This window comes from Mesocricetus auratus, unplaced genomic scaffold, assembly GCF_017639785.1.
Source record: "Mesocricetus auratus isolate SY011 unplaced genomic scaffold, BCM_Maur_2.0 Super-Scaffold_6730, whole genome shotgun sequence".
Lineage (NCBI taxonomy): Eukaryota > Metazoa > Chordata > Mammalia > Rodentia > Cricetidae > Mesocricetus > Mesocricetus auratus.
Window position 1 is genome coordinate 22,153,673 of NW_024429184.1, and position 24,687 is coordinate 22,178,359.

General features: G+C 37.6%; 1 protein-coding gene across 4 annotated transcripts in view; it reads left to right on the forward strand.

Moving 5' to 3' along the window:
* Nucleotides 1-24,687, forward strand: part of Lingo2 (leucine rich repeat and Ig domain containing 2) — a 1,146,222-nt gene that overhangs the window by 670,035 nt on the left and 451,500 nt on the right. Inside the window, exon 5 of one of the 4 annotated variants that reach the window (XM_040740277.1) lies at nucleotides 5,580-5,691. The exons of the other annotated variants lie outside the window; for them this stretch is intronic. The gene's annotated coding sequence lies outside the window, so the exon portion shown is untranslated. The remainder of the gene's footprint in view (nucleotides 1-5,579; nucleotides 5,692-24,687) is intronic. 4 annotated transcript variants of the gene reach the window in all.

Here is a 24,687-nt window from a genome sequence, read left to right on the forward strand (position 1 = left end):
AGGCAGTACCCTGGTCAGCCCAGGGTTCTATGGTTGAGTAGTCTGAATCCAGGTGCAAAGGACCCCTTTAAAAGACCCCTGCCCACTTAAACTCTTTTGCCTGCTGTTTCCCTGGGGCCGACAGGACTTTTCCTGCCTCTCTCTTCTTTTCTGTCCTCTCTTTGATTCTGTGTCTCTTGACCTTGTTTTCTTACCACTCCCTCAATAAAACTTTCAATATAAGTTACATCTACAGGTCTCTTTTTCCCCATCCACCTACTGTCCATCATCAGCACTGGACCGTGATCCTCAAGGTTCCAGTCCCAGACCGGGGACCTGCCACCAGTGGTCCCAACCCATTATTCTTCATTGTCCCTGTTAAGAATGAAGCTATATAGTAATGATAAGGTTTAGGGCTCATGAAATCAAGTTTAGAAAATTAATCAATGAGTGACCATCAGAGGTTCTCCCACGCCCAGAGATATGATTCAGCTCCTGTTTCTGACAAGTAATTACAGTCTTGATATTCTCCTCCTTGGCTTCAAAAACTGTAGGTTGGGGGAGGACTGCAGCCCTAAAGCTTTCTGACCCTGCTAATTTCTAACTAGCTGCTTCATAGTTCCATAGCCACTTTCTAATCAAGACTCCCCTTTTCTTAGTTAGAAATATGCCTCATATTTCTCCTTTGCTTTCTTAACATTGGTTGCAGGCATAAGCCCCTAAGTAGAGGTTGTCATTTACTCTCCATCAGTTTTTTGATGAAGCATTTATTTCTGACATGTAGAATGTTTACAAATTATCTTTGCTGAATACAAAATGAAAGAACTTTACATGCTACTCCCTGTACCTTCTTGCAAGAACTTGTCCTTATATGGTATCTTAGGGATACTCTTGCTGTGATGAAACGCCATGACAAAAAAGTAAGCTGGGGTTATTATGCTTATACTTCCATGATACCTTTTTTCATGGAAGGAAGTCAGGACAGAAACTCAAATAAGACAGGAACCTACAGACAGCAACTTCTGCAGAGGCCATAGAGGGGTGCTCCTTACTGGCTTGCTAATCATGGCTTGTGCTGTCTGCTTTCTTATAGAACCTCAGACTACCAGCCCATGGATTTCACCACCCACATGAGCTGAGCCCTCCCCCATCAATCACTGATTAAAGAAATGTCCTACAGGTCTGCCTACAACCCAATTTTATGCAGGCGTTTTCTTAATTAAGTTTCCCTCCTCTCAGATGGCTTTAGCTTATGTCAAGTTGACATAAAACTCCCCAGCACATATGGATGTTGAAGATGACAACCAGGAGAGACCTGCATAACTGGCTTGAATTCTTTTGATTTGTGAAGTCTGTTTATAGATTCATATCTAATAAATACTCAACTCTTAATTTTAGGAAATGATGCTTTTCCATTAAACATCTCCTGTCCCTTCTTCTACCTCTTTTATTACCCAATGCTTTTGATAAAGATAAAGAGATAATGGTCATTTTTAATGCTAACTGCCAGTTAAGTTCCTATGTCTAGTCTTTCTGAACCAATACTTTCTAAACAAATACTAAGAATGGCCAAAAATGCATATTGGCTTTTTAGGGGCATATAGGCTTTTCCTATCTGCCACAAAAAATAAAACAAGATTTCTCCACTAAATTTATTTTCCAGCAGTAGAGTTATTAATCTTCAGTACATTTGACTGATAATAAGTTGTAAAAACAGTCAAGCTGAAGATAGCATCTCTTTATCTACCTGTTCTATTATGGAAATGAATCAAAATTAAATACAAACATAATCATCCGGTGGCTTCAATGCTCAAATTGGTGTAGTCAGCATGGATGTTATGACTTTTTTCTATTATCAGTTCGTGATTGATGTGAGCATAATGCAAAGAAAATAGAAGTAGAATTCAGTCTGAAACCTTTCAGTTTGAAAATAATCACTGTCCTTTATTAACTTGGAAGCTACAATCGGATTGACCCATGTAAATAAAATTAATTTTTGTACATCTAAATTGTCAGTCAAATCAGTCTCACTACCCTTGAACTGGAGATGATTACAGTTGCCTCTTTCAGTAAGAAGCAGAAAAGATTTACTGTAAGAGTTAACTGGCATGTATTCCTTCTTTTGATTAAAAATTATAGTGAAATGTTCTTAATTTCTTATGAATAGCAAATATTTTCCATTTACAAATTACATCACTGCTGATTAGGACAGAATAATATATTGAAACACAATACAACTTCAGTACAAAAGATATCCTTTGATGTAAAAATGATCTTTTAGTAAGATTCAATGAATTTTGAGAAGTTGGATTCATAATTTGTCATCCTCAGAGTCCTTGTTTCTTTGGAATAAATTGCCAAATTCTGGCATAGAATCTGTTCCAAACTAAAAGTCTGAGTCAGGTCTCATTTCTGTGATATTTTGTCCCTAGGAAGAGCTATTCATTCTTGTCCTGTTATTCTGCTCTACCCTGTACAGAATGTTGAAAGATACATACACAGTACATACTGGTTATTTTTTCACATGCTGTGTGATCACACAATACCATTGCCAGTAGTTTACAACAAGCTCAAGTTTATTGACTTGCCATTCTAGACAAGTCCAAGATCATGTGTTCACAGAATTGGGGCAGGGGTGGGAGATAGCAAAAGAGGAGAGGAGAGGAAAAAGGAGGTAAAGCTGGAAAGATAAAATATATCCCCAAGTCTCTTTACAACCAGTTAATTCACTGAGGAGGATGGGACCCTTATCAGGGAATCATGTCCCATTAAGCACTGTTTTCCTAATGCTGGTAAGCTGGGAATCAAGTTTTCAACATGTGTTTTGAAATAAACACCTTCAAACCATATCATATGGCAATATGGATTCTTTAATTATTTTTGGTTTGACATCATACTCATATTTAGAGGGAGGCAGAGAGAGAGTAGACTTCAAGAAAAAAAATTGCATAAAGTGTTATTGAAAGAAAAGGCTGAATACCTTCCATTTTGTTTTTAAGGAGAGATCAGCTTAAATTCAAATATATGTTGAATAAAACATTTAAGATAATTGACTTCTATTTATCACACAGCATTGTATTTATAAATGTGAGTGTTTCAGCCACAGGGACCTATGGATGAGTCATAATGTCCTGTGAGGAGTAGCTGAAGGAGATGATGATTATGTAGATGTTTCTTCTAACTTCAGTGTAAGCAAAGCTTGCTCTGTCTGCTAGATCCTATACTTAAGGCTAACATGCTAGAAATCTTATCTAATTGTGAAATAGGTTCTTATTGTGATCATAACTAAAATATCAAAATGCTGTTTCTTCCTTTTAAACACTATTTCCATAGACTGGCCATTTCTGGTAGTTTAAGGGCTTAAGGCATAATTAGACCTTGTTTTCCTCTACTTGCCCAGCCACCTCACTTTTTTCCCTTTGATATTTTCTACTCTTGGCAAGAGGCAGTGTAAAGACAACGTATGGCTCTCACCACTAAAGTAATTAAAGACAGTTTATTCTAAATCAAATGAGTGATCATGAGCCTAGAACACACGTTCAGGTTAGTCCAATTAACATGTTCCAACATGGAAGTAGTAATGATGATTTTTATAATCACAGCAACCACAAAGTCATAAATGAACATATTTAACAAATATATAGGTAGAGGAATCACATAAATGGGTTGTAACAAATCTTGAGGTCAGCTTTAGGTCTCAGATGTAACTCATGAGTCTGAACTTGTAGGTTGGTGAAAGCTATAGTCAAGTTATTGTCCCAAAAGTTTTAGCACTGTTTGAAAGGATGTTATATCTGATGCAAAAGTGGGCAATGAATGACTATTAAGGCTAATTATAACCCAAAATAATTTGGGCTCAGAATCTATAACATTCTAATTCCTCATGATCATGAAATTCTAACTAGTCATTCAACCTGGTGGAATCTTCAACGTAATTTTGACTTTGTTTCAGAACTAGTTTATCAAGAATAAGAAACATATAGAAATTGTAGTTGACTCAGTTCTTACAGTTTTTCTAGTTGAGAAAATGTTATATAGAATATAACATAATATATAATATATTATATAGTTATACAGCTGTCATGATTTTAACTTCTGGTATTCATATCCTGTGTGCTCCCTTTGTTTTTTTTTTTGTTTTTGGTTTGTTTGTTTGCTTTCTGTGTAACTTAGAAGAATTGCCCTATTGGCAACGATGTAAAAAAAAAAACTTCGAAGATTCTTACCTGTGTGGCAGTAAGCTGAAGGCCTCTATCCAAACAATTACAAGAATTAAGGACTCATTTACCCCACCAGAAATGAGTGCAAATCTGCCCAGGACAATGTTCATATCCTGGTGGAAGTCAGAACTGCCAGTTGAGCATGACCAGGGTTTCTGATATGCTCTGAAAATAACCAGCAGTTGTCCTGACTTCTCTTGGGATACATAAAGAGATGTCTCTTCACCCCTTATAATGCACTTAAAGACTAAAGATCAGATTCTGTCCAAGTCTAGCCGGTGATGTAGTTGTTGGAAATCGAGGAGAAGAACAGAATGACAGAAAGGAGCTGACACAAGTCACCCTTCACAAAACCTTAGCACAATGTCCTGAAGCAGCAGGATGGCCCTTCTTGCACAAAGAGGAGCTGTTTTAGAGAGAACATTGTCCAAGACACCATCCAGAGCCCTACAAGCCATTAAAGCCCTAAACAAAGGGAATTTCTAATTTTGTAACTTTAGAGGGTGATGGTGAGAGACTCTGTGCACTTGAGTTGACAACAACTCCAGTCCCAAACCTCAATCAACCTATCATCTATAGATGTAGTACCTACCACAACCTTGTGCTAGAGTACATCAGTAAGAGGGAAACAAGGAGACTAATAGAAATTCAGGATCAGCCGGGCGGTGGTGGCACACGCCTTTAATCCCAGCACTTGGGAGGCAGAGCCAGGCAGATCTCTGTGAGTTCAAGGCTGGGCTGGCCCGATAGCCTCCAAAACAATACAGAGAAACCCTGTCTCGAAAAACCAAAAAAAAAAAAAAAAAAAAAAAAAAAAGAAAGAAATTCAGGATCACATGAGCCTTCCTGTTCACAGGGAATGTCAACAACCTCATTAACAATATCATGGCTCTGCCATCTCCATATTGATGTGTTCATGTTGCCATGACTGCAGGTTAAAGTATCCTGTAGGTCAGCAAAGCAAACTGACTTCCTGATGATAGATGGTGATGTCACACAAGGAAAACAACTCTACTACCATATAAACTGTTATTTATTACTCAGAAATAGGTGACTATTGTGACAGTGTAAGCAAATCCATTCATTAAATACAGAACTAAAGTGGCCTCAGAAAGATAATTACAGCAAAACAGAAGGTTTGGATTATTTAAGATGGAGTCAACTGAAAACCCTTTAAAGTTGAACTTGAGTTATAAAACTTTCAATGGGAGTAAAGCATTGGAATTACGGGAAGTTATTCCAGATAAAGGTCTGTGAAGAACAGCCCAGAGATGGGAAACAATATGACTTTGCAAGTACACTGGAAAGGTTTTGTCTGATCTCTGAACTGTGGCCAAGTGTGGTATTGAATTAATTTACACATCCTTTATTCCATACCAGGAAGAAAGAATTTCATGCTATGGGGCCTGAGACAGTAAATTGAAATCAACTAGATATCGTCTACATAAATCCTCGAAAGGACTGGCTTCACTGGGGCATTCTTTTCAAACCTGTAAGAATTCTTTACTATATTGTCTGTCCCTCCCTTCTTTGTTGCTCCCTCCCTCCCTCTCCCTTCCTCCTTCTTTCTCCCTTCCACCCATCTCTTCCCCTCCTCTCCTCTCTACTTTTCTTCCCTCATTCCTATTTCTTTCTCCCTCCCTGTCCTTGCATTTGTTTCTGTCTTAGGGAATCAACCTTTCCCCACCATCTTGCCTTAGGATTTACTTACTCTGGGTCCTTTTGTCCAGTGTGTCTAAATCATTGTGATCCATTGGTAGACCCCCTAAACACATACACACACACACACACACACACACACACACACACACACACTTTGTGTGATGACATCAGTTGTGCAGTACTCCACAAAATAGGTAAGAGGAGATGGAACACATCCATCGAAGACAATGGCAAATTTTCCATCTTATTCAAATTACAAGAGAATATTTTTATGGCTAAAACACTGTCCTTATACCAAAAGGGAAGGAGGGAGGACACTGCTATTACACTGCCACTGTATTTGCCGCAGTTAGGGTCCAGGTTTGAAAAGTCTGGGGTATACCTCAATTCCTGAGAGTGTGCAGTGCCTCTGCAGAGTGAGTTTGCCCCACAGGGCATATCATTTTTCTTTAAAAGTTCTAAGCCAACATTAAAAATCTACTAAGTTGTTAGGCTAATTTATTAAAATTACACTTTATCTTTCCCACATCTATGATATGATTGTCAAAAAATTCTTAAGTAAACAGTATGCTTTATTTCCAGTCCAAGTTATTTAATGATGTGGGCAGATAGTTAAAGCATGGCAAAGAACTGTTCCCTAGAACTACCTGTTTGTACTGGTACACGTCGATTTGATTAGGGGCTCTGAAGATGCTTAAGATACACTAATATGCTACTATTTAGTAATTATGTATGCGCCATCTATAAGTAAAAGTCGTTAATTTCATTACTCAACTTGAGAAATGTAGTCTTGAGAAATCCAGCTAAGCTGTCAAGAGTCATTCCTAAAGGGCTGAAGTGCTTTTGTCTCAGGCCTGTCTGACTCCACTCTCAAACCGCCAGTGACTACACATGATCCCTCCAAGGTCCTGATGAAAAAGCAGAAACAGTCCTCAGAGGAGCATCACCACTCTGAAAAGAGCTGAAGAAACCACCCATCTTTTAGACAATTGAGGTTAATAAGGGAAAGGCACTACACTGCCAAGTCACTGATAGGGTCCTGTTGTTTGACCAGATGATTTTCTCAGCCAGTAATCATTTTCATGGACCATAGAACCGATTAGATATGAAAATGGCCTAGGTCTGGAAAATGGAAGCACACCCAAAGCAAACTCCCAGTCCTTCCCCTGCGCAGGTTCTGCTCCGTCATGTAGAGAGAGGGAGAAAGGCTGAATCGCGGTTGCTCCATGCTTATTATTCACATGGTGATTTCCTTAAACACTTTCCCTTCAGATTGCTCAAAGAATCCTCTCAAATATCACAAGCCCTTGTTCCTGATCCTGAGATGGAATATAAAAATAAATAGACGGCTGTTTTGTTTATTGTTCTGTGAAATTACGTTATTAAGAGGGGCATCGTTTTAAATTAGGAAGTGATGCATGGCTCTAACTGGCTCCAACCCGTTACATTTTTATGATTAGAGAACATTTTGTCATGTTAGAAAACTCCAAGGAAATGATTGGAGATGTTTCACGCTGTTCCTGTCTTGAATGTAACTGACTATATTATACACAGAGATGCTACCAGGAAAATCCAGGTGTGGTACTACCTAGGAAAGTAAATGATAAAGTCCAAAATGTACTGCTATGATATTTGTCTTAGCATGAATTGAAATTAACTTAGGCTACTGTCCTTAGAATGAGAGAAGCCTGAACAAATGTAATCTCTGTAACTTGTTAATTGCCTGAATCTTAATGGATGACTTGGCTTTTTTAAACAGCTTGAGGTCCTTCTAAATTAATGCAGATTATTACCCCATAGAATAATGGAGAGGGTTAGGGAAGAACATATACATCAAATACTAAATATATGCTGTTGTTCAATATGTAATAGGTGTTTTTTTTGGATGAGGAAGAGTTGATATTCTTACCAATCTGTGAATCAATGGACTGGGTCCCCTGCTGGAAGTCCCTTAGGATTCACTAATGTGACAGTCCCTCAGACTGTAATGGGCTTCACTTCCTTTAAATTATGGATGTTTTAATGTTCTTTTACTCCATGTAATATTTAATATGATATCTGATGTTCAGGAGGTACTCATACTGCTTTTAAGCAATAAAACAATACATGTGAAAAAAAAAAGACATTTCTCCTGAGCTGAGAAATAAGGAGCTGGATAGAAGACCCTCTGCATTGACTCTTATGTACTGAGTGCTGTCTTCATCTCTGAAATGCATTAGCTAAAAATAGTGCTCATAGACCAGCCCAATTTTAGACCACACCCTCCCGGCAGAAAACACACTTTAATAAGTCACTGGGCCACCTGAGAGCAAGCAACACATTCTACATGCCTGTGCTTTGTCCCCGATTACAGGATTGAACAAACGTGCTACTTTTCATTGCTCTGTTAGCTATTCATAGGATATGGCAGACCCTATGTTAAAGCACCCATTCATTCCATACTTAGGCCACGTTGAATTTCCCAGGAGGCTTCACCTCACTACCATGATTTCTGCATTTTGCCCTGCTCCTTGAGGCTCTTAGACTCATGCTAAATATTCTGTCTACCCAAAAGGCTTTTTTAAAAAATTTCCCAACTCCCTTTTATAGCTCTCCCTTTGTGATTTCATAGAAATTGGCTCTTTGCAGCAATATATGTGGTAACAGAGTCATCATATACATGCTGCTTATTCTTTTTCAGGAGTTGTAATGGCTTTTCTGGTTTGCATATATTTGCATTGTCCCATGGAATTGTTTCTGACTTATAATAAGTTGACTGTAAATACTGGTGGGATCAATGGATTAGGTCAGCCCATTGCCTAACAAGAATCAGGCAGACAGATGCTGAGAGAGAACTTTTGGAAGAATATTGTAGTAAGATATGAACTTTCCAAGAAAATTATGACTGTTGTGTTTCAATCTCAGAGGAAAAAAGGAGAAAGCAGCGTTTAATCTTGAGTATTCAAGGATTTTAAGAACACAGTAATCTATGTTCTCCTTCTTTGTTAAAACCAACAAGAAAATAAACAAAGACAAAAGTTCCCCAAGCGTAAAAGCATAGACAGCTGCCTGGTGTCTTCTATTGCTGTGGGAAAACACCATGACCAAAAGCAACTTGGGGAGAAAGAGGGTTTATGTCAGTTTATACAACCCAATCCCAGGACATCATATAAGGAAGATGTTTTATTTTGAGGTGAAATATTTTATGTAGCATTTTTTACAGCTGTTTATTGTTAGGGTGAATGATTGCCATACTGTATCAAATGTAAATCATTCACTAATCTACCATTTGATCTCTTTATCGGCCAAAAAAGAATTTCATTTTAAGTGCTTGATTTTAGTGATAAGAATCAAAGTATCTTAAGCGTGTTCAACTTCAAAACAAATGACTCTATCTTCTCTGAAGCAAAGCAAATTATAGTTACAGATGGATTTAATCTTCAAACGAAACATAGGAAAAGTGGATCTCAGAAACAATGGAGCTGAACAGATAATTCCGAAGGGGGAAAAAGCGATTGGTCTACATTTAACAAAAGCAAAACAAAGTCAGTCAGGTCAAAAGAAATTGCTCTTTGAAGAAGTTTACATCTTGACTCCTCTAGATGCCTGTGTTGAGAAGATATACTTATGCATTTGATGCGCACAGGTCATAAGCAACTGTAGCACTGAATATTAAGATATTATTTTTTAGAAAAGATATTTGAGTAGAAAAAATCTAAGATTTTTTCTCAATATATGTTTTTATTTAAATTAGAAATGTGAATGTTTCACATGTCAGTCCCAGTTCCCTCTCCCACCCCTCCTCCCTTGTCCCTCCACCTACTCCCCAACCCCCCAACCAATCCTCACATCCTTCCCCAGGGAGGGTGAGACCCTCCTTGGGGGGAGGAGATCTAAGATTTTTAAGCATAGCTTTCCTTTTGAGTTTTAATAGACAAATGACTTCCCCTAATTGTCCCAGATTGCTGCAGTATCAGATATTATCATCATCAGTGCAGCTTCATGATGAGGAGACATGAAGAAAAGCCCTATGACACAATCCTCAATGCATGGAACTCAGCAGAGCCTGCCTCCAGCACACCCTAAGCAGTCTCAGGGCAAGGAAAGGAACTTATTCCTTAAGATGTCTCTTTTTTGCCTCTCCTTTTGATAAAATGTATAATAGCATCTCCCTTTTAGAGTTAATGTGTACATCAAATGATCTAACAGATGAATGTATTAAAGACTTAGATGTATGCTCAAAATGTTCCATTCTAGTTTTTTCTTTCAAATTAGATGCTTTCTTTTTCCTTTTCAATATATGTGTATTCATAAATACATTAGTATGTCTGAGTGCAGGTAGACATGTACCAAAATGAGCATGATAGTCTTTGCCTTCTCCCTCATTTGAGGCAGTTTCCATTGTTATCCACTTAATATACCAGGCCAGATGTCCTAAATGCTTTCTGGGATTCTTAATCTCTGCCTCATTTCTCAGTAGAGCTTTGAGATTGCAATCACAAGCTACAATTTCTGGACTTAGTGGGTTCTTGGTGTATAACTCAGCTCCTCATAGTTTTTCAGCAAGAGCTTTGTCCATTGACCCATCACCCTAGTCAATATTTTCTTTTTGTTTTTTTTTATATTTTATTTTCCAGTTTAAATTTAGATAAGAAACAAGTTGCTTCACAAGTCAGTTTCAGGTCCCTCTCCCATTCCCTCCCCTCTTCCCGTGCCCTCCCCCAACCCCCCCCCGTTATCCCCTCATTCCCCCAGGGAGGGTGAGGCCCTCTTCTTTTTGTTTTTAAGACGAAGAATTTTAAAAAGAAACTGGGAATTATGAGAGTTGAAGACTATAATATTTCTCTAAGATTACATTAATATGATGACATGCTTGAAATAAGAAAATACAATGATCTGCTATACATGATAAATCAATTGTCACACAGTTTATCCTAGTGATAATTTTATAAAGCAGATATGAATATTTTAATGTGATATCATTATTCTAAAATTATTAAAGAATAGGTAAATTAATTTCCTTACCCAAGACCACAGATTCAACTTATGATAATAAGAGTCCAGACAAGGTCTGTTTAGTGCTAGCACATGGCAACTTAAATACTGCATTATAATGTCACCCATAGAATCACCATGCTTATGTGAAACTCACTGATAAAAATATGGTGAGTAGAAGGCCTGATTTTATAAAGAATTGTCAAGGAAAGTCAAGCCTATGAAACTTAATGAAATTCTAGATCACGATTCTTTAAAGGGAGGTATTCAGATGGCATAAGCTTCATGTCTCTTATCAACCTGTTGCCTCATAAAATACTGCCCCAAATATGGTAACTTAAAATCAACTACTAACATTTGGTAGTGGCTATTCTATGGGTTCATTTTTTGATCATTGATAAACTCTGCTTGGGTTGGTCAGCTTCATCATATATGTAGGGATAAATGTATCATCTTGGGGACTGATAGGCACCATATAGTCACATTAACATAATCTGCAGTTGAGTGACTGTTGGCTTAAGACACTTTGGTTCTCCCATATATGATCTATTTCCAAACAACCTAGTTTGGTACTACTCCCGTGGTGGGAACAGTCCAAGTGTAGAGGCTAATGGATATCCTGATACCTAGATGTAGATGTTACTTCCTTCAAGTTTAGACAACTGAAATTACAAAGTCTGCCCAATTTTTTTATTCAAAAAATTTATTTTTCATTTTACAGAACAATCCCAGTTCCCCCTCGCTCCCCTTCTATCACCTCACTGACTCCTACCCTTCCCACCCCCATTCACTCCTCAGAGGAGGTAAGACCTTCCTTGGAGAGTAAACAAAGTCTGGGTCTACCCAATTTCAATGGCTAGAAATAGATTCTTCCTTTTGACGGAGATAACTAATGATATTATGCCACAACTTTAATTCTACTATAGATTATATAGAAGTTGTTTTACCAAATGAATTGCTAGCTTTATAAAACAGCATGTCATATTATGTGGAGATGAGGAAAATCATGCCTGAAAATTAGTGCCATGAATCCAAGTGATCAATCTTAAATCACTAGTAACCTAGATCTGGAAGAAGACACTACCTTGATGTAGGCACTACATGTGCATACTTTATTTGAGTTTAAGTAAATAAGGATTTTCTAAATAGCATTTAGCTAGTAAATTGGCAAGAGAAATGCTACTGTTGATTTTAATTCTTTCTATACCTTTTCATATAGTGACTAGTTAGATTGCATTGTCAATTAAATTTAGGTTTTGTATATATTAGCATAGATATAATTCAATAGAAACAATGAATGTATTATATTAATTAAATCCTAGAAGTGCTTTATTTTATACTAACAAGAGAAAATTTAATAAATTAAATGCTGCAGACACAGAAAGCAATAGTAGGGATGACTTTCCCCTTGGAAAGCATGGGACTGATCAAGACCCCCTGAATGGGGGTGTCAGTGAGGAGGCCTAGATAATCTATTGAACCTTGGACAGTAGATTAGTATTCATCCCGAGTATACACATGGACTTTGGACTCCCATCCAACAATGTGAGATGAACTCTCACCCTGAACTCTTGGGGGAAGGTTTGGGCACTGCCCTGGATGAAATCACAGACTGTGGACACACCCATGGAGGGCCTCACCCTCCCTGGGGGAAATGAGGGGGTGTTAGGGGTGTTGGGGGTGTTGGGGGGGAGGGTACGGGAGTAGGGGAGGGAAAGGGAGAGGAACCTGGAACTGACTTGTAAAGCAACCTTGTTTCTAATCTAAATTTAAACTTAAAAAAAATAATAAAAATAAATAAATAAAAAAATTTAAAAAAAGCACAGAGGCATTTACCAGCTGTGGGAGTTCCCTGCTAGAATTTTGGGGGTCAGTTTTATATATACTATCATATCATCAGTGAATAATGATTCTTTGATTACTTCCTATCAGATTTCACCCCCCCTTGGTTTAGTCTTATTGCTCTAGCTAGAACTTCAAGTACTTACTATATTGAATAGGTAATGGAGAGAGTGGACAGCCTTTTCTTGTTTCTCATTTTAGTGGAATGCTTTGAGTTTCTCTCCATTTAATTTGATATTGACAATCAGCTTAGTGTATATTGCTTTATTATGTTTATATATGTATGTATGTTGCATTACTGATGTCTCCAAGACTTTTATCATGAAGGCATGTTGGATTTTTATCAAAGCCTTTTTCATCATTTAATGAGATAATCATGGATTTCTTTTGTTTATTGATAAATTACATTGATAGATTTGCATAAATAAAACCATCCCTGTGTCTTGGGATGAAGTCCATTTCATCATGGTGGATGCCCTTTTTGATGTGTTCTTGGACTCGGTTTGCCAATATCTTACTGAGTATTTTTGCATCAATGTTTGTAAGTGAAATTGGTCTGTAATTCTCTTTCTTTGTTGAGTCTTTGTTTGATTTGGGCATCAGGAAGACCCTTGCTTCATAGAATGAATATGGCAATTGTTCCTTCTACTTCTGTTTGTGGAATGATTTGAAGATATTGGTATTTGCTCTTCTTTGAATTCTTGTAGAATTCTGTACTAAAATCATCTGGGTCTGGACTTTTTTGGTTAAGAAACTTTCAGTGTCTGTTTCTGTTTCCTTAGGAGTTATAGTCTATTTAAATTCTTTATCTAATCTTGATTTAACTTTGGTAAGTGATATCTATTAAGAAAGTTGTCCATTTCTTTTAGAGTTTCCAATTTTAGTGGATTGTAATTTTTTGTTTTTTATTTTTGTTTTTTGTTTTTGTTTTGTTTAGAGATAGGGTTTTTCTGTGTGGCTTTGGAGTCTGTCCTGGCACTCCCTCTGTCGACCAGGATGACTTCAGACATAAATCTGTCTGCTCCTGCCTCCCAAGTGCTGGAATTAAAGGAGTGCATCCCCCTTCCTGGCTCCAGTACAGGCTTTTGAAGTATAACCTAATGATTCTATGAATTTCCTAGGAGTCTGTTGTTATGTACCCCTTTTGTTTCTGATTTTGTTAAATTGGATAGTCTCTCTTTGTCTTTTAATTAGTTTGGATATGGGTTTATCTATTTTGTTGATTTTCTCCAAGAACCAACTTCTTTGTTTCATTGATTCTTTGTGTTGTTCTTCTTGTTTCTATTTTATTGATTTCAGTTCTGAGTTTGATTATTTCCTACAATCTACTCCTTTTGGGTTTATTTACTTCTTTTTGTTCTAGAACTTCTACATGTGCTGTTAAGTTCCTAGCATGAGATCTCACAAAATACTTCATAAAAGCACTAAGCACAAAGAATTTTATGATACATTGTACACCTTTTCTTTAACAGATACAGATTAAATATAGTTTATTACAAGCAGATTCTTGTGTTGTCCAGTTCTCTCTCTCCACTTTTCATTGCTTTCCAGACAAGGTCTGATTTTCTTCTAAGATACTTTCAGGGCAGGGATAACATGTCATCTATGTTCCTGGTAGACATTTTGAGGTTCTCTTTTGTGTGCTTTTGATGCAGGGTGCTCTGGAATAGAATCCTCCTCATTGTAATTCATCAGGAATACTTTGTAATCTTTAATTTCCCTATCTTTCTCTAAAAATAATTAATGTTTCATAAAAGGTAGCAGCTCCTAAAGCAAATTTAATTTAAAATCTATCTTATATGATAATGGAACAATGATGGCAGACATTCAGGATACTGTGAGAAACCAGTTAACTGTGTGTGTGTGTTGTGTGTGTGTGTAGATAGATACTTTCCTATAAGTGTGTTTTAAATTGCAAAGAATCACAAAGGGAAGAAACTATAAAGATTTTGTTCTTTTTAGGAATGTTGTTGATTATAACGATAACTAATGTCCAAGCTTAGTAACCCAGCATCTTTAAAAAAGTGAAAAGTGAAGAAAAATATTTGTTTAACAGAAAGCAGTTAGATTTTTAGAATGCACTTTTAGCTTTGCTCATGCAGATGAAGAAACCAGATTGTTTAGTGATTTGGTATAACTACTGCTAATATATATGCAAATGTTAAGGGAGCATTTTCCTAAATAAACATTAGGAACAACATATTTTTTAACCCTTCCATAATTGTTTAACAAAATTAAAGCTCTGCTTTAAAGGGAAAAGGGTTTATTCAAGCATTTAAGGGGTGGTATAGTCTATGAATTAAAACCTTAGTACTATTATTAATTACTATTGGTCTGCCTGATTGTGATAGAGAAAAAAACTATAATTCATGTGATTATACCAAAGAGACAAGAGTTTCCTTCATACATGGATATAGCAATTACTCTTATTCCTTCTGTCGCTGGATATACCAAAGACGGGAATACTGTTGAGAAAATAACAAGTATTGTCAGAGATGCAGAGAAACCAGAAGACTTTCACACTGTTAGTAAGATGTAAAGTAAACCTGCTGTTGAAATAGAATAGCAGTGTTTAGAAGAAAGTTTAGATTTACCAAATGAACCATCTTGTAGGCACATACGCAAAGGTACTGAATGTGAGGACTGAATGGAAAGTTATCCCTCATGTTCATAATAGCATTATTTACACTGAAAGAAATATGAAGGCAACCTCATTTCCCATTAATAGATCAATGGGCAAGCATACGTGACAGGCTATTATTGCTCAGCCTTAAGAAGAAAGGAATTCTGACATGAACTTCCATAGAGATAAGCCTTCAAGACATTGTACTAAATGAAATGAGCCATTCACACAAGAGCAGGCAGTCTATAATTTCACTGATATGAAGCACACAATGTACACAAATCATACAGACAAGAATGAGTGGTAGCTACTAAGAGCTGTGGGTGGGGAGGGATGGTGCTATTTATTAAGTAAGAAATTTCAGTTTTATAAGAGGAAGTATTCTGGTGATTAAAAAACAATATAGTTTTATATAAATGTATGTTAATGCTACTGGCTGGCATTTAATCCGCCAATGTTAGATGAAGTGGTACAGGCAACCAATGGTTATTGAAAACCAGAATTTATCTTTATCAAGGACAAGCATCCTGATAGGTTAGTCAGCCCTAATAAATCAATTTTTAACACATATCAGCAATACTAAGTGGACTCGGGTGTGTGTGTATGTGTGTGTGTGTGTGTGTGTGTGTGTGTGTGCATGTGTGGGTGCATGTGCACATGTCTGTAAGAATAATAAAGAAGAGGTCATGAGGACAACATAAGAGGAGTTGAACAGTGAGACAGTGGGGTGGAAATGATGTGAATAAATATTCATGTATCACACTATTTTAAAAACTAAAATTATAAAATTTAAAAAAATGTAAGGATGGCAAATTTCATTATACACGAAGAAACACACACACATATATTCAAAATACTTTTAAAAAATGACAAATTTATTTATTTATTTTTTTGGTTTTTACAAGACAGGGTTTCTCTGTATTGTTTTGGAGGCTGTCGGTCCAGCCTGGCCTCGAACTCAAAGAGATCCTCCTGCCTCTGCCTTCCGAGTCCTGGGATTAAAGGCGTGTGCCACCAAAAATGAAAAAATTCCATTGGAAATGATGTGAATAAAGTATTCATGTATCACACTATTTTAAAAACTAAAATTATAAAATTTTAAAAAAATGTAATGATGGCAAATTTCATTATACACGCAGAAACACACACACATATATCCAAAATACTTTTCAAAAAATCTCTAAGAGAAGATTTTCCATTCTGAACCACACAGATTCTACATTAACTTCTATGAGGGAGTACGTTGTGCACCAAATATCTTGCTCTGGATTTGCCTGGTCTTTCAATGACTTATCTTTTTAAAAAATATTATTTTAATTTTAAATAGCTTGTTTCACATGTCAATCCCAGTTACCTCTCCCTCCCCTCTTCCCGCATCCCCCCACAGTCTCCTCCAGTCTCCCACCCTATCACCACTTCTTTCCACATGGGGGATATCTAGAGTCTGTTATTTCACTCAGGGCAGGGTCCAGGCACTCCCCTAAGAGACCAGGCTGAGAGAGCATCCCTCTTTGTGTTATGGACACACGAAATCTATTTGTATGCCAGGAATAAACACTGATCCACTGCCCAGCGCCCAATAGGTTGCCCAGGCCTCATCACTGACTTTCACATTCAGAGGGTCTGGATCAGTCCCATGCTGGCCTCCCAGCTGTCGGTCTGGGGTCTAAGAGCTCTCCCTGTTCAGATCAGCTGTCTCTGCTGGTTTTGCCAGCCCATTCTTTGCCAATTTGCTCATCGCTCCTCTCTCTTTGTCACTGGGTTCCTTGGGTTCAGTTCAGTGTTTAACTGTGGGTTTGCTTCTGCTTCCATCAGTCACTGGATGAAGGCTCCAGGATGGTTATAGACATCAAGTTCATTATCAGGAATGGGTATTCAAGGTGGTCTCTCCACTGTTGCTTAGCTTTCCAGTTGGTGTCATCCCTTTAGATCACTAGAGGTCTCACTGGTGCCAGATCTGTCTTCTAACCTATGATTCCCTCTTCCCCCTATTCTACCCCCCCACCCAACCTTCCTGTTCCCCATGACCTACTCTCTCTTCCACTTCTCCCCCTCTCTTCTTACCAGCTCCCACTCCCCCCAACCCCTCTCCGTGTTCCCAATCTGTTCAGAAGATCATGCCTCATTCCTCTTCTCTGGGGTACCATGCATATCTCTCTTTGATTCTTTCCTGTTTCCCAGACTCTCTGTCAGTGGAAGTGCAGACTGACACTATCCTGATTCATGTCTAAAATCCATATATGAGTGAGTACAGACCATGTTTGTCTTTTTGTGACTGGGTTACCTCACTCAGGATGGTTTCTTCCAGTGCCATCCATTTCCCTGCGAATTTCAAGATTCCATTGTTTTTTTTTTTCTGCTGAGTAGTACTCCATTGTGTAAATGTACTTATCTTAATAAGACTGCACATTCCTGTTACAATGACCATACGTTTGTTTTCCAAACACTGACCTACTCTCTGATTTATTATGATGTGCTGTCATGTTTAAGAGAGAGGAAAATGAAGATTTTCTGGCTTGTACTGGCGATCCGGTTCTACACAGCAGCCACAAAGTTGGTTTCTGTGAACTCTCAGCAGCATCTTGAATCTCAGCACCTGTGCATTGTTGTTCTTACTGACAGTGGGTGGAAAGCAATTTGTGAGAGAACTAGACGGTTTCCCTCATCAACAAGCTACTGTGAAACCATGCACTTTTGTTCCATTTGCAGAAGTATGGAATGAAAAATGTTTAAGTTCTTGCCCAACAATTGACTTTTCATGTTTTTATAGAAATGTGGAGAAAAACAATCAGAATTTCAAAATATCACAGTAAATTTCCCAAGTTTCTTTGCAATAGAGAGCAGGTGGAACACAGCCCTGTACTGTCTCCTTGTTGTGCTGGCTGTTCTGACAGAGAGCACATGATCCCTGCTGTACTGTCTAATCTTCGTCTTGGTGATAAGGAGCCCCTGGCAGTCACACAGCAGCAGGCACACGAGCTCCTTAATCACAGGGATCTCATGGGGCTCTTGGCTCTGGCAGTTTTGTTTAGTGGTATGTCTGTTTTTTACAGGTGAGTAAAACATCTAAATAGGCTTTCATCCGGTTTAGGAAATAGCAAATTCTTCTTATCTTTATGCCTCTGCTGTCCTATTAATGACTATCAGAACTTCAGGATGAGAAGATCTTGTAATCTTTGCAGCAAATACCCCAATGTAACAAAGTCGTCTGACTCCAAGTGCTTAGTAATTTACTTGTGGGCAAACTATAAATCGAATTTTAAAGTTTTTATCATTTTTTTTCTTTTGTGTACACACACATGTGAAACTAAAAGAGTTGGTTTTCTCCTTCTAGCACACTGGTATTGGGGGAACAAACTCAGGTAATCAGGCTTAGAAGGTCACCTGGATTAGCAGGAAGTACCTCCACCCATTGAGCAATCTCACCAGTTCTACAGTAAAGCATTTTTTTAAGAGTACTGAATCTAACCCTCCTTTCTCTTCTCTGTCTTTCCTTCTTATCTTCTTCACCTTTATTATTTTACATAGTAGCAGAGCACCTGATTTTCATCACTAGTTAAAGTAATTGGGTTGGATGATGTCTGCAGTCTATCCTGGCCTAGACTGTGATTCTAGTGGCCAGTTCAGGAGGGTGTTAATATTGCCCTAGCATGTGAGCACTGTTACTGCGTAATCTGGATTTTGTTTCCCTTTGCCATAATTTAAAAAAATACAAATACACGTGCATGTGTAACCATTTATTAATCCAGCTTTGTAATAAGAACCCAGATTCCAAATATAATTGTCATTGACAAAATAGTCATATTTATGCATATTTGTATATATACATATACTATAGTGGCATGCATAAGTTTGTGTGCTATTTCATTATGTGGACACAAAGTGCCATGGTCAGATCAGAATAAATACCATATCCAATACCATATTTTTCATTTCACAGCACTGGGTACATTCAGAACCCTATCTATTAGCCATTTATATAAAAAGATATATATTTATATTATATACATATATAATTCAATTACCATGCTGTGTTCTGAAATATTATAAATTATATTCTTCATATTCCACTGCAACTTCCTTTGTCTACCCAGCTCCCAGTATCACCCTCCTCACACCTTTTGAGGTACTGGTGACAGGATTCTACTCTCCTATTCATGAGATCAGTGTTTTCAGTGTCCACAGATGAGTGCTTGTCTCTCTGTTCCTGGTTTACTTCACTTAACACAACACTCTCCAGATTCATCCATGCAGCTGCAAATGAGAAACTTTCATACAAAAAATAAAGAAACTAGATCAGTAATAAGTTTCCAATGAGGAAATGCACAGAAAGAGATGACTCTACTACTAAATTCTACCAAACTCTGGAGAACTAACACCAAGTCTCAAATTATTCTAAAAAATTGAATTTAAAATAATTTTGCAATTATTTAAGCAGAAGCACAGATAGGAAATAGAGTTAAACTTTTAATATTCATATGAGATTTAACAACACTGAGTCATATGCAACACCAGTGACTACACTTTAGAGTATAAATTATTAAAGCTGTACACTTGTACACATTGTCATAAGGAATAGGTAGGGATCTGTTTTCTTTAAGCTAGGAAAACTTAAATAGTTGCTAAAATTGTATTGACATGTCTTTCTGAAAGGTGAATGAAGGACTATTTAAAGATATCTATCTCTTGAAAGAAAATTTAGACAAGGAAATGACCTCACAGTGGGTAGGAGAGTAATCATATCAGCACCTGGTCTCATGACAAATGTTTACTTGTTCTCAGAATGTTTTAGTTTTTTAGCACATGACTTATATTTGATACCCACATAAAATATGCCTGTATGAAAATAAATCTTAGACAAGTGCCTAGTGGAACTAAGGTGACATGAAAACAGAGGCAGTTATTGGAAGTCTGTCCTGTGTTCTGAAGGTCATTCATTAATAGGCTAGATACAACATTAAAGCAGATGAAGTTCACTTCTAAAAATTATAGAATGTTTTGGAGGAAATGGTAGAAATTTAGATATCGTCCTTGAGGGTTAGTTTCTAAAGTCTCCATCCTTTATGAACTTCAGAACTATCCTTTCTTTGTCATGTTGAAAGGATATGGAGTATGGACCAGAAAGGTATCTTCCTATTGGGATTACATTGAGAAAGCTGATTAGTATACTTGGCTTGATATCCCTTGACTCATCCTCTGAAGTCTTCTCCAAACCCACCTCTCTCCATCCCAGCTATCTCCAATGAGACACAGGATGATTAAAGTACTTCTCTTTTTCCTGTTTTAAATTGCATGCTCTGTAAAGTGATCTCAGACAAGCAAGCAAAGAAAGGTAAATATTGTATTGATATATATATATATACATACATATATATCATATATATGTATATATGTATATATATATGTAAATTGAAATGAAAATGAGATAACTGATACACCATAGTACTTTGGTGACTTACTGACCTCATCATGAGTCAGACTGTGTTTTCAGGGGCATATTGTCACTTTAGTCCTACTTCACCCAGCACAGCCTTCCTAGCAGTAAAGGTAATGAAACAATAGATTGCTTCCTTTTCTCTCTCTCTCTCCCCCTTCTTCATGTCCCTGTGCTTTTCATTATGCCATGATTTATTATGACTAGGTTCCCTGTACATTATTTCAAATCCATTCTATTTTACTAGATTTTGCTCCCTTAAAATTCTTTGGCCAACTAAGATTTCCTTGGAATGAATCTTATCTGCTTACTTTCACAGTGGTTTATGAGCAAACTCAGACAAAAGCTTATTTAGAAAATTACAGTCATTCAGCGTGCAGTAATGAAAGGAAAGGGCTACGGTTGACTATAACAAATTAAGCACCCTCTTAAAATAGAACCATTCTTTGCTTCCTCCCTCTGCTCTACTCTTCCCTCTAGCATGTGTCATTTCACACTTTCACACTTGTTTTGCTATGTGCTGCAAATTAGCAGGAACCCTTGAGAAAATTTGCAAGTGTTGGCACCTTATCCAAGTTTCATTTCTCAAGTTGTTTGCTGTGCTGAGGCCTTGGAAGCCTCTCTTGCTTGATGAGCAGAATCCTGGCTCAAGGAACTAGGTGAGCTGTGAAGCTGGAAGCCTTACCTTTAACTCTGTATAGTCATCCCCCCATTAATAACCTCAGAATAACGTCCTTATCCACAGGCAGTTCCCCTTTACGCCTCATCTTGCTGAACTCCACAGAAGTTAATTTTCCATATCATAAGAGATGTGTTCTGCAGCCACACTCTGGCTCCACTGTACTATTGTTTTGTCACTTTTCCATCATTGTCTCGGTGGTTCTTTCGTCTGCCTCTCCTTGCTTTTTAAAATTTCAGTTTCTATCTTTTCTTTTTGTTTCTTCATTCTTCCTTGTCTTACATTATTTAGCTGTCATATATATATATATATACATATATATATAAAACCAATGTAAGAACACTTAGAAAATGTTTATTATAGAAATGTAGAAATGTAAATGTAGCAACTTCATATCCCTTTGTTCATTATATTTTGCTCCTGCAACGTCAGAGTTATTGGGTAAACCTAGCCCAGTGATGGATGCTGATACTTTAGAGGTAGTTATTTTTTTAATTCATCTATTTATTTTATATCCCAATTAATGACTCATACCTACATCCTCTCCTCCCAGTCCCTCTTCCCCATTCCCTCACTCCCAATACCCAGTCTCCTCCTCTTCTGTTTCTATCCAAAAAAGGGCAGGTCTCTTATGAATATCAATAAAACATGACATATCAAGTTGCAGTAAGACTAAGTGCCTCCCCATGTGTTAAGTCTGGGCAAGGCAACCAAGTATGAGAAGTAGGGTCCCAAAAGCCAGCAAGAGTGAGAGACAGCCCCCTTTCCCACTGTTAGAAGTCCCATAAGAGAACCAAACTATACAACTGTAATATATATGCAGAGTGCCTAGGTCAGTCTCATGCAGGCTTCCTGGTTGTCAGTTCAATCTCTGTGACCCCTATGATTGTGTGAGCTTTCTCGAAGTGTCCTTGGCCTCTTTGCCTCCTACACTCATTTCTCCACCTCCTCAAGATTCAGGAACTCTGCCTAATGTTTGGCAGTGGGTCTTTGTATCTGCTGCCATCAGTTGCTGGATGATGTCTCTCTCATTACAACTGGGCCAGGCATCAATGTGGCCACTGGAGACCTCCAGTTCAGGCTACTTATCCACTATCACTAGGAGTTTAAATTGGGGTCCTCCTCATAGGCTCCTGGGAGATTTCCCTGTGCCAGGTTTCCGCCAGACCTTGATATGCCATTCCAGCAGTCCCCCTCAGCATTAATCCTCTCTGTGCCCCCTTCAACCTGATCTCTCATGTTCCCATCTACATTTGACCTCAGTCAACTCACTAAATCTCTTCGATTTCCCCTTCCCAAGGAAATCTGAGTGTCCCCCCATGCACTCTCCCAGTTACTTAGTCTCTCTAGGTCTGTGGATTGTAACATAGCTACCCTTTATTTTACAGCTAATATCCACTTATGAGTGAGTACATACCATGTTTGTCTTTATTGTCCTGAGCTTGATGTAGTCATTCTTGAAGATCAGAAACATAGAACCATTACAAACTCTGAGAACCAAGCATCAGTAGAAGAATACAGTGGAAACATTTAAGAGAATGCAAGCTAGTGTACTATCTTTCAACCCAGCCAATCCTGTGGGAAGAAAGGACAAATGTCTTCTTATTAGGAAAATGTCCACCTAACTGCATATTTAGCCAGGACACTCAAGATTTGATAGGGAGTAACTTACAGGATGGATGGCTTTCTTGAGGAATGTTCAGACAGCTTGTCATTTGTCAGAGCAAACCTCATATGTCAGAATCTCAGAGAAGATGTGTGAATATAGTACTGTTTGTTTGATTTGCTTCAGAAACTATCCAGCAGAAAATGTGTTACTAAGGAACTTTTTAGAAAGGATGAGATAAGAACTATTACTGAGATAGTCTGAATGTAAATGGTCATGCATATATGTTTGTCTTTGATCCCTAGTTGGACACACTGTGGAAGTTGTATATCCCATGGTACTGTACTTCATTGCTGAAGTGGGTCATTGAGGTCAAACTTGATATCCATATCTTGTTCCAGCTTGATTTTTCTGACTTTTGATCCACCCAAGATGTCAATAAGCTCCTGAAAGTCTCACTGTCATAAACCTATCCATGCTAGTCAACCATGCCTTCCTTATCAGGAAGGACTGTCTCCTCTCAAACTAGAAGTCAAAATAGACTTCTTTTTATTTGTTGTCCATTGGATGCTATGCTAATTTCTTTACTTGTTGCTGTGGCAAAATCCCTGATAAGAAACAACTTGAAGGAGGGAATATTTATTTAACCTTACAACTCAAGGAGATGCTATGAAATCATGATATTAGGAGCAAAAATCAGTTGTCACATTGTCTCTACAGTCAGGAGGTGGAGAGGATGAGTGCTGGTTTTTGGCTGACTTTGTACTTTCTATTCGGTCCAAGAACCTACCATTGGTGCCACATGGAAGGTGGGTCCTCCAACTTGAGTCAATCCGAACTTGAAACTCCTTTACAAGCAAATTCCAAAAGTTCAACTCCTCATTGATTCAATCTGAAGTTCACTATTAATGATGGCAGAAATTTTTGTTGCAATGGTAAGAAAAGTAAGCAGAGCAAACATTAATATATCATTAACTCACAAAGGGACCATGAAGGCAAATTGGAAAACCAGGTATGTGGCTCAGTGTAAGATCACTTGCTTAGAAAGTTTTAGCATAATCAAAATTAAAATGAACCAAACTCTTGCTGATGACATTTGATATATTGTTTTTGTTTGAATGATTAAAAGAATATGCTAGCTTTTAATTTGCATACAATTAGGAAGATATACAAATGAAAGCGTGAAAACATAGCACCAGGAAGGAGACAGCCTAAATAGTGATGTGATGTGTGACATAGGGTGCTGGTAAAATGCCCCAAAACAAACAATCTGGAATCCACTAATAAGAGACAGATCTACTGTATGCTGAAAAAAATAAATCAAATATATTTTCAACAGAGTTTAGGAAACATGCAGCAATATGGCAATTGAATTTTATTTCCATCTCTTTAGTTCAAAAAGGTGTGTGTGTGTGTGTGTCCACTTGCATGTACATTCCTGAACATGTGTATTTCTACTATGTGCTTGAATCCAAAGGTATTAGCAATAGAGATAAAGCTAACATGTGCTTAAGACAGTTGAGCTAAATTAAAGAGTTGGTGCGCTATTAGAAGTAATGAGGAAAATTTAATCAGAATAACAATGTGACTTCCGGGTGGAGATGATGGCCTGTGTACCCTGAGAAGGCAAGAATGGAGACACATTTGAGTTTAACAAAAACAGAGGTC